A 13,963-nucleotide genomic window follows, 5' to 3' on the forward strand; every position below is an offset into this window, starting at 1 on the left:
ACAACAGGAAACACAGCGAAAAGTTTCTACTTACTTGATCAGTTTAGACTTTGCTCTGTGCGCTTAATCTGAAATTTTCTTTCACCGTAACCAAAGTCGTTGTTTCTTTTCACAAACTTTCAAATTCACAACAGTAACACTGTATCCTTCTTAGCCCTGGACCGAATTTGGAAATAAGAAGTGTTTTTAAATCTAAATTCGCTACACTCAGTGATCACCTTGCGGAACGGAATCCAAATATGATCATCTGTTTATTCGCTGATCTTTTTCCATCGTCATAGCAGCGCACGTTTATTTCGTCATAGCGCACGCGCCTGAAGCGGTTAGTTGAAGCGCGCGCTGATTGAACTTGGGTATCTTCAATGATGCTAATGTTTATATGCTTCAGTACTCTAGGAAAAATCTCACACGAAAAGAGTTCTGCGATTAGGGGAAGAAAAAGAGCAGTAGGCACAACTTGTATAACAAATTAAAGAAGCATCGTCACTAATTTCTTCTCACTGTCAAAGTTATTGAAACTCAGTCTTGAAATGGATGAATTATCTTCAGGTCATCTTTTCCTTCAGCCCACAATTTTTCACGGATTTTTCAGATTGTTAACTCCTGTTTTCAGCGCAAGCCTCACGGTAAGTGGTCTGAAAACCACAATTTACTCGGCTGCCCTCCGCCTAGCGAACGATAAGCAAATTTCGCTGTTGCGCTTTCATTTGCACCATCCGCTCAACATTTACTGTTCGCTGATTGACCGGTGAAGCCGATTAAATGTGATGAAACTTGAAATGTTCCATGTGTTTAGGTGTCTTTTCCAAGCTTAGATATGTACCTTTAAATGATTCCAGAAATCATGATCTTTTAAATGATAGTAAACCTGCTGTTTGGAAGTTTATCCGTCGTATCGCTTGACCTTACCCTTTTAAACCCTAGAAATGCTTGCAGAGTTCCTAACTGACAAGTCGGTTCAAAATTTTGTTCAAGACTCTTTTAATCTACAAATTTCAACATCATTTCTATCAACTTTTTACAGCACAGCGACTGAAGGGAGCGATTTTTTACAGCTTTTTTGCATTGATTCATGGTACTAAAAGCAGGAACGTACTTTAACATCTGCTTTACCATCTAATACTATGGAAGACCAATACCAAATGAAAGTTCACTATCGCGCAGAAACATGATTTTTAAGGCTAAGCAAAAGTTATTCAGTACTAAATCAAATACAACTACTTTGTGTACTTTTCCTTTGACTGTCTTTAAACACTATTCTATTCGGCGCTTTTTCCATGATATTCGGTTTATACACCATTATATTTGGTGCTTTTTTGATTATATTTGGTTTATACACTATTCTATTCGGTGCTTTCTCTATTATATTCGGTTCAAACGCTATTCTATTCGGTGCTTTTTCCATTATATTTGGTTTAAACAGCATTATATTCGGTGCTTTCTCCATTATATTCGGTTCAAACGCTATCCTATTCGGTGCTTTTTCCATTATATTTGTTTTAAACACCATTATATTCGGTGCTTTTTTTCATTATATTTGGTTTAAATACCATTATATTCGGTGCTTTTCCCATTATATTGGGTTCTAACAACATTATATTCGGTGCTTTCTCCATTATATTCGGTCCAAACACTATTCTATTGGGTCCTTTTTCCATTATTTTCGATTTATACATCATTATATTTGGTGCTTTTTGTCATTATATTCGGTTCAAACACCATTATAGCGGAACCCGCAGAGCGTAGCCCCATAATTATACAAAATAGTAGTAACTCATCAAGCCGAAAAAATTTGGATGTACGACCGTACGACCGTACAAGGTGCTACTTTTAACATGCGTGGTCAACTGTAGCGCGGGCACGCCAACGACACGGCTTTGTTCAGTAGTCCAGTGGTCAGTGCATTGGGCTCCGAGTCGGACGACTCGGGCTCTAGTCCTGGCCGGGGCAAGGCGTTGTGCCCTTGAGACGTGCGGGAAAAAATGCGAGCTCCGCTTTTAGGCTTGGCTAAATCTATATTATTATTGGGTGCGTTCTTCATACTACTCGGTGCTTTTGTCATTATGATCGTCACCAATCTCCCGGAGGGGCCGTAGAATATAGAGGAAGTCTGGAAAGGCGTGAAAAACAGCCAATGCCATTCCTCGTTTTGGCTGTCTTGAAATGGAGGTTACTTTGAGTGAGGTTTGTTAGCTCAATTTGGACGTAAACGGATCATCCCTTTCGCAATTTTGGCTTTGACAGACGAGCAAATCGAGCGACTGGGTGTTTGCGGCTGCTTCTGCTTTGCAGAAACTTCGAAGAAAGCAGTGCTGGGACCTCCACTGGCAGTGGAAATGTAACAACATCGTGCGAAAGACCTTCAGCTGATGCAATCCGCCGGCTATTCAATCCTAGACGCTCCAGGAAACAATCCAGGAATAGCAAAAAGCGACACGCACGTACCTGGACTGTTCAATTTGTTTGTCTGTTAGACAAGTATCAGTGCAAAATCCCACAGCCACCGAGAAGCAAACTTTGCAAAAGGCCGGCTTGTGAGTGAAGAAGATTAAACTCCAGTGAGATGATGACGAAACTTCTGTACATCACGAACTGATTTCAGATTAGAAAAATGAAGCAAGTGACGTGAAGGACTTTCCACAGTTACGTGATGTAGGCGTAACCCTGTCTTCCAAAACTGCCGAGACTTAACTCCCCTCAAGTGTTCTTGGTCCACCAGGGAATTGAGATGCAATCTAGGAGGCCAGTCAAAGATCTGTCTCAGGCCAATTCAAAGAAATCTGTCTCCCAAATCTCTTATTCCTCAAACTTCTTGCGAAGTGAAGGAGAGATGCATAAGCTGCAAGAAGGAATTCCCAATGAGTGAGCTTTCGTACTCATTCTTGTTACATGTGCATTGCTAGTCTTAATAGTGATTCAGACTCAGAGGGGCAGACCACTAAAGAAAGCCACACTCTATATAGTAAAGTCGATGCTTTATCACTTGATAATCCTTTGCAACTGCAGAATACTCAAGCTGTAGGCGAGCAGGATTTCACCCCTGTAGAGTCCAGTCAAACCAGTGTTAAAGATGAGAGGATCCTATTGACACTGTAACAACCTTTTGTGGGCAAACAATATTCAAAATCCTCTGGAGATTCTGCGTTGCATGTTAAAATACATTGTCACTGGTGAGGCCTTGGTGCTTGAATCAAAAAGCGAAACCTTGGAGGGGGAACAAATCACATCAATGTGGATAGAATGAACTTACTTGAAACCACATTTGAAGAAGGAGCACTCGAAAACCTTCGCTTAACTTTAGAAGTTTCATTCTATGGTGAGGTAAGTTTGCTTAAAGTTTTGGTTACATTTACAACTTTCTCCTCTTTTCTCCTAAAGTCAAAAGCCTGACCCTGTAAGCATCAAAATTAAGTGTGGCAAAATTTCTCCATTTAAAATTACCATGTAATCAGTGAAAGGTAATAAGAATTGATGACATGAGCATCCATGATGAATTCTCTTTAGATTTTTATAATGTTGTTACATTACTTCTATGAGAAAGGTGTGAGGGCAAGAAAGGATAATTTGCATTGGGAATTAAGTGGTTCAGGCTTCTGCTTTCACCTCTCTTTGACAAAATCTGAGTCTACTAATTACTTTATGGGTTTAATTAATTGTTTATTTATTCATCTCCATATTTATTCAATTCCAGGTTGCTTGTGATTATGGAGGGCCATGAAGGGAATTCTTTTGTCTGATACTTGCAGAGATAAAAGAGAAGTATTTTGACAATAGCTTTCAATAGCTTTCAAACTTCTTGCAGATGATTACTTTATAGTTGGTGTGATTCTGAGTAAGTAAAAATCTCAAGCAGTTTTTATTAAGTCAACTTTTCTGAAATTGCTATCCATGATAATAAATTGATTTGTGCACTTTTCTTGGTCATCTGTTATGACACTACTTGGAAGTAGAGAACATGATAAGACTTGTAATCCACCAAACATTTTTACTCGCTCGTGTTTGGTCTATACATGTCATAGTTAGAGTTGACATGAATTGCTTGTTAGTCCAAGTTTTGGAAGAATGGACATACACGATAAGTAAATGCTACAACTTTTTTGCAGGCTTAAGCATTGTTCAGAATGGGAAGATCCCCCCAATTTTTTTTCTGAACAGATCAAATGGATGAGATATTTCAGGATGACTCATCATCATCAGTAGTTGCTAACCTGCAAAAGGGGTTGGCCAAGCTAGAAATTTTGTAGATAAAAGTGATATCTTTTCAAACTCTGAACCATACCTCATCTTCTCTTCTTAAATAGAGCTATATCTGTGGGAACGAGACTAGAGATATCTCCTGATTCATTCAAATACTTTATTGTTTGACAACATCATTTAAGAACCAGAAGTTTTTAGGGCAATCAGGCAGGAAATGTTTTGATATAATTGTGATATCACAGCAACGGTAATAAGACACTAACTGACACCACATTAAAAAAAATCTCCAAACATCAAGTGCTCCAGTTTTATGAAAATAGTATAACTTCCTCTTATTCAGGGAAAATCTGTACAAATTGCTCTTCCCTTTGTAGAGGAGAAAATTATTTTGACAAGTCTACTGACAGTTTCCTGTCTTTCACCATATTTTCAGACCCAAAACAGCAGCCACTCTTACCATTGGGAAATTGACAAAACCTTTTGAAGCAGTATTTTCTGAAGATGGATCAAATCAAAGATGTTATGAAGGAGTCATTTATGGTGCAATTAGCAGGTACCTGTGAGAAATAACAAGTAAGTGTACAAACAAATCAATGCATGAGTGGCCATTTCCCAACTACTGTTAACCTCTTTTTGTAAGGAGGTGTGGTGTGCAACCTTTCACATGCATATCAAAGTCTGTACACCAAACCTAATGGTCTTGATAAGGAAAGTAGAGACAGTTTAGTGAGGGTGGTGATCATCATGTAACTTCATCACAAAATATTACTGGTAATAGTCTCCCTTGTATACCCAAGCACACACATATTATGTTCAATACATCCTGTTAACAGAATAAGTTGCTCCAAATTGAAGAAATATTTCTTTAAACAATCAATAAGACTTCCTGGTAAACTTGGTCCATGCTGTTGGTCTTTTAGTCTGACTTCATGCACCCAGATCCAGCACACAACTGTACAGCACATTTAGAGGGACTACTTGTTCACAATAGGAGGGAGGGTTAATTTGTTTTCTTCATATCTGATTATTTTATTATTCAGTGAAACTCATATCTTCTCTTTGTTTGCCTGTTTAAACAGGTGGGAGACGAAAAGGAGTAACTTTGGCTGGTTATTTTGTGGTTAACTACAGGGTGAGATGAAGAAACTCTCTTGAGATTTAAGCTGCATCCCACACTAGTATTTATTTATAATTATTATAATTCATTCTTACCACTAGCAAACACTTGCATAAATGCCATAACTTTTCCCACACCATCACTTAATATCTCTCTTCAATCTGACAAGCTATTTGATTTCTGTGACTGTGCCTTCTTGAATGGCTACTTCGGTAACCATTAATATATACTGCCAGTAATTATGGCTAGTTCTCTTTTTAAAAAAAGGAGTTTACAGTTTGTTTTGAGTTAAGTGGTTGCAGAGGGCTTTTAGGTGTTTCCTTTGATAGACCTCTTTTTTGAACGGGTCCTTTATTATGGTACTTGTTGAAATTTCCACTAGATTCAGTTACTGTTGTGTAGATAAATATGAATGTTATCAAGTTAAAAATGGAAGAGTATATATAACATTTGACAAGAAAGATTCAGCACAGCCTTGTTGTCATTCATAACTAGAACTTTAATTCTGAGAACTTAATTGTCACACTCATATCAGTTTGCTTTATTTTTGTAAATCAATAGGTTTTTGATAATGAAGTTTCATTGTTTGTCAGAAGATAGATTAAAGTGAAGGTTGTTACAGTTTCAATGGCTGCCTTTTTACTTTTTCATCCTGTACCCCCAAAGTTTAAAATCCTTCTCCTTCTCTCACTGTATTTCTTGAAGTGATTCGTGTACATCCCTCTAAGTAGCCACTGAATTTTTAACAATATGAAGGGCTTTTGGAAACAAATCGATTCCAAAGTTAGATTGACGATTGACGATGCAAGTGCTTAAAGGCTAATCTGGCATGCACTGGTTTGTGCAACTGTGGCGGCAACTTCTAAAAGCCATAAATATTTACAACGGTGTCACTAACGACTAGAGCAGGTCGAGTAAGAATTGTGCTCTGCATCAATCGTTTGTTGAATTTTGGTTAGATAGGAGAACATTTTAGGATTTCCCCTAAAGTGCCATTCAGAGGAAGTGTGGCTGAACATTTTATTACAGGCGTCCCAAATCTGTTAACCAAAGCTTATTTATAATGGCTGGTTAATTTTATTAAAGTAACAGAAGAGAATGTCAAATCAAGCAAAGACATAAGCTTTATGTTTCTAAGATGAACAAGTGTACCAATCGTGATTCAGAAAATAATGTAAACAGGTATATTTAATGTTTAACCACAGGGCACCCAAACATTATGATAAATATCAAAGAGGATAGTACCGTGATGGCATAGGATAAATACGAATGGATAGAAAATGACTCGGTGGTTATGTTTGACGGTTCTTGTTGCAAATTTCCCCAAGCAATGTCGTGTAAGAGGGTTTTTTATTCTCAGCCTCGCTTCCATGTTAGCGAATAATATTAATAATAATAATAATAATAAAATCTTTATTACCGTGTCAATGTATTTAGCTCATAGAGCTAATTGGGGACACCTACTATTACAAAATTAATAAAAAACTATGTACAGTATCATAATAAGTAACAATATAGCCGATAAACTATGCATTAAAATTTAAAAATATTTAGAAATATTAACAATGTTCAGATAACATAAAAATACTTATACAATGCAGATAATTAAAAAAATCACGTGCTGCAAAGATTGCAGCAGTTGCCACTGTCTTCCACTAGGCTGGCCAGGTCAACTCTAAGGATTTTAGTTTTAAAGATGCTAAGGCTTGGTAGTTCACGCATACCATTTTCTAATTTGGACCAGATATATGGTCCTTGATACCTAAGTGTGTGTTTACCATAGCGTATAGTATTAAATCGTGGTATTTCAAAGTCACTATTCCTAAGGTTATAACGAGTACCCTTTCGAGTAAATATCTCATATATGTAGCTAATTACTAGATCGTTCTTTACTTTATACATTAGTATTGCTATGTCCTGTAAGCGACTATTATGAAGCGTAGGTAACTTAGCACGCTTAAGAAGTTCCTCATATGTCTCTGTTGTTGTTTTGAATACCGCACGCAGGGCTCGCTCTTGGATGCGTTCGATTTTTCGCCCATCTGAAGATTAACAAAAGTTCCAGACTAAATGACAGTATGTTAAATGTGGCATTATAGCTGTTTTATACAGTATGAGCTTAGCTTGGCATGGTATTAGGTTGCGCAAGCGCATGAGGATTCCTACTTTCTGGCTGGCTTTAGTGCATATTTCGCTAATGTGTTGTGTAAAGTTAAGGTTCTTGTCTATATTTACTCCTAATAGCTTGATTTGTTCAGTTTTCTTGATCTCGTCATTGGCGATGGTGAGAACGCTGCCCTTCTTATCTGCATCTATGTTTCTTGGGTTAATCGTAAGAGACTGAAACTTATCTGGATTTGCCAAGAGGAAGTTGTCCCTATACCATAACAGTGCTTGTTGACCCTGAGTCACTAGAGTAGATTCAACTTCTTCATAGGTTTTTCCTGTCACATATAATTGGTGGTCATCTGCATAGAGCGTAAGGTTTGAGTCAGGGATATGAAATGCCATATCATTTTGGAACATGTTCCATTCACTCGTGTGGCCATTTATTTTTACTCTGTTTAGCCTGCTATCAAAAAATGATCTAATCAGTTCAAGTGAACTGCTATTAAAACCGTAGGCATCCAGCTTTTTTAGCGAATTTTTTTACATGCGTGGTTCTAGTCTCCAGAAGTTAATTTGGATTGGCCCTATATCAGAAAATGTTAGTCTTAGGGTCAGAATTGCGTAATGGGCTTTTCTGGCCTTCTCCAGCCTACCTGCAAACTCTACGGCTACATGGGAAACTGGTGACGATCATGACGACAAACGTACCGAATATAAACAGTATAAACCAATAATAAACCAATCATGGAAAAAGCACCGAATATAATGAATAAAGCACCAAATATAATGGTGTTGAAATCGAATATAATGGAAAAAGCATCGAATGTAATGGTGTTTGAACCGAAAATAATAAGCTTTGCACCCCCATTTCATGTAAAAAGCATTGAATATACAGCGGGAGGCACCGAGTGTAATAAAATATATACCATATATAATAGAATTAAGTACTATAAGACAGTTCTGACGTTCCATACAGACAGACAGATATATAAAAAGACAAAAAGACAGATGGAATAATAAAAGTAAATAACCAGTCGTAAACTGTTTGTCTGGTTCCTAGGACCAAACTACTTTGCTGTGTGCATCTGCACCTGCTGTGTGAAGCATGCCATTATCAGGCATTATTCTTATAGTTGGAATATTACAAACGCAATCGCATATTGGTTGGTTTGACAGTACATAATCACTTCGAAGTTCTTTAACGCTTTAAGTCTTAAACTCTAACTTCTCTCCACAACTTTAATATATCATTAACTAAACAGGTAATGAAAATAGACTGATGTATCGGGGAACGACTTAAACCTTGATCTAACACCAAACTCTCCTCTCTAATTTACAAGGAATTGCATAGAAGTTAAAAATCAGATGATTGGAATTTAAGGGTTGGTTTACAGACGTAAACTTAAGGCCTACGGCACATGAATTTCTATCTTCTTTCTATCTCTCCATAGACCATCAGTAAATCGTTTTGTTACTTCAACGGTTTCATCAATACGCTTTTCGCGATGGCCAGTGTGCTTACGATATGTTCGCTGTGTGTTTTCCAGTACGTGTCTGTCGTTTTGCCTATGAACAAGTCTCTCACCAACCTCCGTTGCCTCGTCATGGTGCTATGCGCATGAATTATTTCCATATTCCTCGCCACGGGACCCGCGATACGTAATGGGGGCGCTATCAATTCACTTCAAACATTTTCAACTGCGTATATTATCACTCTACAAACAGAGCTGATATTTCCTACAACATTACCATGATGCTTTGCGGTTATTTATTTCCTCGTGTGCAGCGTTGCATGAACACCAATCGCGCATGGCAGTGACCTCATCCATCTCGCCAGGACCGGTCGCAGGTGTTCCCGTTTATTTGGAAACGAAACTGCGTTTGACAATGTCAATTTTGGTTCTGACATTTCTGGTTTGTCGTACTCCGTTTTTCGTCTTCTTGACAACCAAAGATTTAGACCATCCACCCGATTTTGGGGGCAGTTGTCGTTTTGGGCTATTTACTTGCATAGCGCATGCCATCCTTTTATTTACGCATTCAAACACCCTAAATATCAAGATACATTGAAAGATATAGCAAGAAAGTTCAAAATAGCAATTACAAGTACCTTTTGCTATTGCATGTCCAAAGATGCTAATGAAGAAGAAACGAAAGAAAAAAGATAACATGGAAGTCAGGCCATGGAAATCATTAGAGCACTCTACTTCCGGCTATAGTTCCTGAGATATTTTTTTTGCGCACGATTGTCTTAACGTCTGGTGGCAGAATGTTTGGAAATTTCAACCCCTACTTGTACGGTTGATACTTTCAAGAGAGGAGCGGGGATCTTAAGGGCGGTACAAGCGAGTCTAGCAACTAGAAACACCTTCGTTTATCATAAAAAAAATTTATTAAAGCCAACTTTAAGATTTGTCCTTTGCCGTCGCAAAACGACACGACATGAAATATATTATTTATTTCCACTTTGCACGAAACCTTACATATTAAACATTTCAATCATTTTGTGAACGATCACAAAATGATAAACAGTTGAAAGATTCCAGATCTGTTTACTTAATAAAATTGAACAAGTTCATTGGTCCTTGTTTCTTTTCGATATGCAGCAGAGGCTCCGTAGCCATCGAGAGAAGCGACCGGTTTTGCGAATCTGTTAAAGGCAAGTAAAAGAGAACATGTTAGGGTACATCTGAAGGAAACAATTAGTAGTAAAACATGGGAGGAACTATCCTATGAGCTAGAATGTTATTTTAATTATAAGAGAAAATTCCACCGAGTGGTTAATCGCACGAAATATTTACAGATCTGGAACAACCATATTTGGGTCTAAAATATAAATGGTAGTATCCAGGCCATCCAACAAGGCCCTCGGATATATCAAACAACCGTGACCACAGGTCGGTGAAATTCAGCGATTTCGAGATCAGAACAGGTTTTCAACAACAAACCCCTTTGGAAATTTTCGCTCAAAGTCTTTGATATTTAAAGGTATGGTCCACTAACTTTAAAGCTCACGTACTGATCACAAAAACTGAACGTTTGGACCTGGGAGCCAGTTTTTTATTGCATATTTGACCTTTCCCAGAGATAAAAAAAAAAATAAAACCGTTCTAAGAAGTTTTAAAAGACCAAAACCATACAGAATTAGTGATATTAACCTAAAGGCAGCGCATAAGCATGAGCAAACACCTACCTTCTTTCCCGGTTTTGTTTGAACTTTGCTGTGAAGAAATGACAAATCTTCAACATATTTACTTTCAGTTTCCACGCAACCATCATCAGCAGATGGCGGACTGAACTGGTTCGAGGCAGACTCATTGATTGTTGAACTTTTTTCGACAGAGTGACTGTGTTCCACCGGAATGTTGACTTTTATGACGGTTACTTGTGATGTAACTGATGTTTCATCATTTTGTGAGTTTTCTTGGGAGCTTTTCCTTGACAGTTCTGTAGAATTTTCTGCCGAGTTTCTTTCCAAACTGTCGTTCAACGTGGTTTGCTCGGAGCTCTCATTAGAGCCTGGTGCGAACTGTTAAAGAAAGAAGAAAAATAGTCATTCAGGTGTCACCTTTTACAACAAAATTCAGCTAATATTTTTAACCATTTAAAACGAATACCAATAACTTAACAGTTAGTCAGTACAGACGGAAAATTCTCTTTGTGACCGTTTTGTTAAGTTTCGACCAATCTTCCTTCAATGAGTTATCTTAGAAATGTGAACACGGGGAGCATCAGTCGGTCATCTTTGTTTTATTAGCAGGAGTCTACTGACGCGCAAGCGATGGTCTTGAACGGGAAATAATACGATTTTTAATCGGATTACTTACCCTTTCTTGAGAGAAACAGCCATCATATGTGTCTGCAGCTCGCTCTTTTCTGTTTTCCTCGACACAGGATCTCATACCACAATGAGGAAGAACTTTATCAATTTCCTCTTCCAGCTTCCAGAAGGGAAATATAACCATTTTACCAAGTTCATACTGGAATTTAATCGTTAGATTATCAACGTCAATGTCAGCATCAATGACGTCGTCACGGAGACGCGCAACTTCCAAAAGAGATCTGTCTTTCTCCTCTCGCAGAGTTGCCACCAACTCAGCATCAACTTTAACCTTTGAAATGTCGCTTTTCTTTCTTTCGATAGTCTCCAACAATTTTCTTTTCTCCTCGTCGAGCTGCTTGGAAAATCTTTCACATGTTTCATCGACGGACCGGCATTCATTGTAGAGTTTAGCAGTGCTTTCCTTCACTGTTTTCAATTCTTTCTGTATTTCTGAAATACGCTGCATAAGTAAACTGTTTCGCTTCTTTTGCTCTTCCATCTCCTCGGCCAGGAACTCATTATCTTGACGTGCATTGTTGTATTTGGTGACAATGACGCTTTTTCCCTGTTTTGAACAAAAATGCAAAGTTCTACAAGCTTGAATTGTTAAGACAAAACTTCTTCATTAAAATGTCTAGAAAACTAATGGGATACTTTACGTTGGCCTTGTATTCATGTGAGCCGATATCATATCTTATGTAGACTAGTTTCGTACATAGAACTCACAGTCAATACAATGAGATATTCTTTCAACCATTGAGTCGATTATGCTGTGGGTTGATCCATCGATCTTGTACACTTCGGAATAGAGGATGCGGAGAGCGTGTTTGTTAGCTGCTGAAACGAGCGCACTCGAAATTCAGCCCTAGTTTTAGAACATTTTCTTTCTAAAACCTTGAAAACTTGTGCGCTAATTTTTCGTTTAGAAGGATTCGGATCACGATGTCAAACTGACGAACTGATTGTGAGAATCACTATGGAGCTTTAAAACGAAAATAACTTTGACTTACGGCGTTTGGAAGCAGCTGTTGTGGATGAGGTGTATAGGGCATCTGCCCGTGGATTGGGCCCATGTAAGACGCATGTGCGAATGTATTATTCATCGCTTGTGTCGGATTACCCCAAGCGTAGTATTGGATTTGAGGCTGAGGGACCAGCAGATTTCTGTTTGGGGTTTGTTGGAAATTTTGTTGAAGAATGAAACCCGATGGCAGCTTTCCACCGCCATACGAGAGATATGAATCTGTGGAGTTTTCTTGCAGGAACTTTGAAGGCTCGCTGGTATTTAATGAGCTACACCACATGTCTGAGTGAAATACAGGGGATAGAAATATAAATAATAATCATGTCTCTCCAAATCAGCCTTTTATCGCTAAATTAACAAACTTTCGGTTTAAAATCCAGGAGATGAGGTAAGTTTTAATCGCCATAGGGATTTGCTTGTTTCTTAAGCGACATATTTAACTATGAATCAATTACAAAAAGACTTCACCAGAAAAGTTTTTCCTTAGGCATTAGAGCGAACATTACGGGTAATGTCATAATCAGAGCATGAAATTTTGCTTACTGATATAACGCAATTCTCTAAACAATAGTTCACCACCCTTTTTTTGCACTAAATTGGAGTAATCTTTTTGTTTCAGTTGGGCGCAGGAGGCTTCATCGTTCGCCGAAAATAGCATTTTAATTAAATCACCGAGGACTGCCCCTGTTTCACCAATCAAACAAGTTGTCAACTTTCTAATTTGTTTGTAGAATTTTTCATAATGGAAAGGAAATTGTTCTAATGGAGTGTAAATTGCTTTCGCTTTTCCAACTATCTCAGAACGATGATCGGGACTGGTCTTGCTTATCCGCAAACAACAACAGAAAACGCAGCGAAAAGTTTCTACTTACTTGATCTGTTTAGACTTCGCTCTGTGCGCTTAATCTGAAATTTCGCCGTAAACAAAGTCGTTGTTTCTTTTCACAAACTTTCAAATTCAGAACAGTAATACTGTATCTTTCTTGGCCCTGGACCGAATTTGAAAATAAGAAGTGTTTTTAAAGCTTAATTCGCTTCACTCACTGATCACCTTGCGGTATGGAATCCAGATAAGATCATCTGTTTACTTGCTGATTTGCTGATATTTTCCATCGTCATGGCAGTGCACGTTTATTTCGTCACAGCGCGTGCACCTAAAGCGGTTAGATTGAAGCACGCGCTGGTTGAACTTGGGGTATCTTCAATGATACTAATGTTTATACGCTCCGGTACTCTCGGAGAAAATCTCACACGAAAACAGGTCTACGATCAGAGGGAAGAAAAAAGAACGGTAGGTACAACTTGTATAACAAAGAAACATTGTGACTGTTTTCTAGCCACTGTCAAAGTTATTGAAACCAAGTCTTGAAATGGATGAATTATCTTTAGGTCATCCGTTTCAAGTGAGTGATTCATTCCCTTCAAATGCACTGTTCTCTTCACAGTCAAAAACATCCCACAACAGATTTTTAAGACTGTTATCTCCTGTTTTCACCGCAAGCCTCATGATGAGTGGTCTAAAAACCATAATTTACTCGGCTACCTTCCTCTTGGTGAATGATAAGCAAATTTTAGATAAGCCGATTAAATGTAATGAAACTTAAATTGTTCCGTGTGTGAAGGTGTCTATTCCAAGCTTAGATATGTACCTTTAAATGATTCCAAAAATCATGATCTTTAAAATGATAGTACA

The 13,963-nt window shown here is 38.0% G+C and overlaps 2 pseudogenes; both read left to right on the top strand.

Annotated features, from left to right (window-relative positions):
- The first annotated feature begins 2,163 nt into the window (after positions 1 to 2,163).
- LOC131785880 (uncharacterized) lies at positions 2,164 to 5,746 on the top strand (annotated as a pseudogene).
- LOC131785424 (rhodopsin, GQ-coupled-like) lies at positions 4,699 to 9,591 on the top strand (annotated as a pseudogene).
- The last annotated feature ends 4,372 nt before the right edge of the window (positions 9,592 to 13,963 follow it).

The sequence above is a fragment of the Pocillopora verrucosa genome, chromosome 10, assembly GCF_036669915.1.
Source record: "Pocillopora verrucosa isolate sample1 chromosome 10, ASM3666991v2, whole genome shotgun sequence".
NCBI classification, from domain to species: Eukaryota; Metazoa; Cnidaria; class Anthozoa; order Scleractinia; family Pocilloporidae; genus Pocillopora; species Pocillopora verrucosa.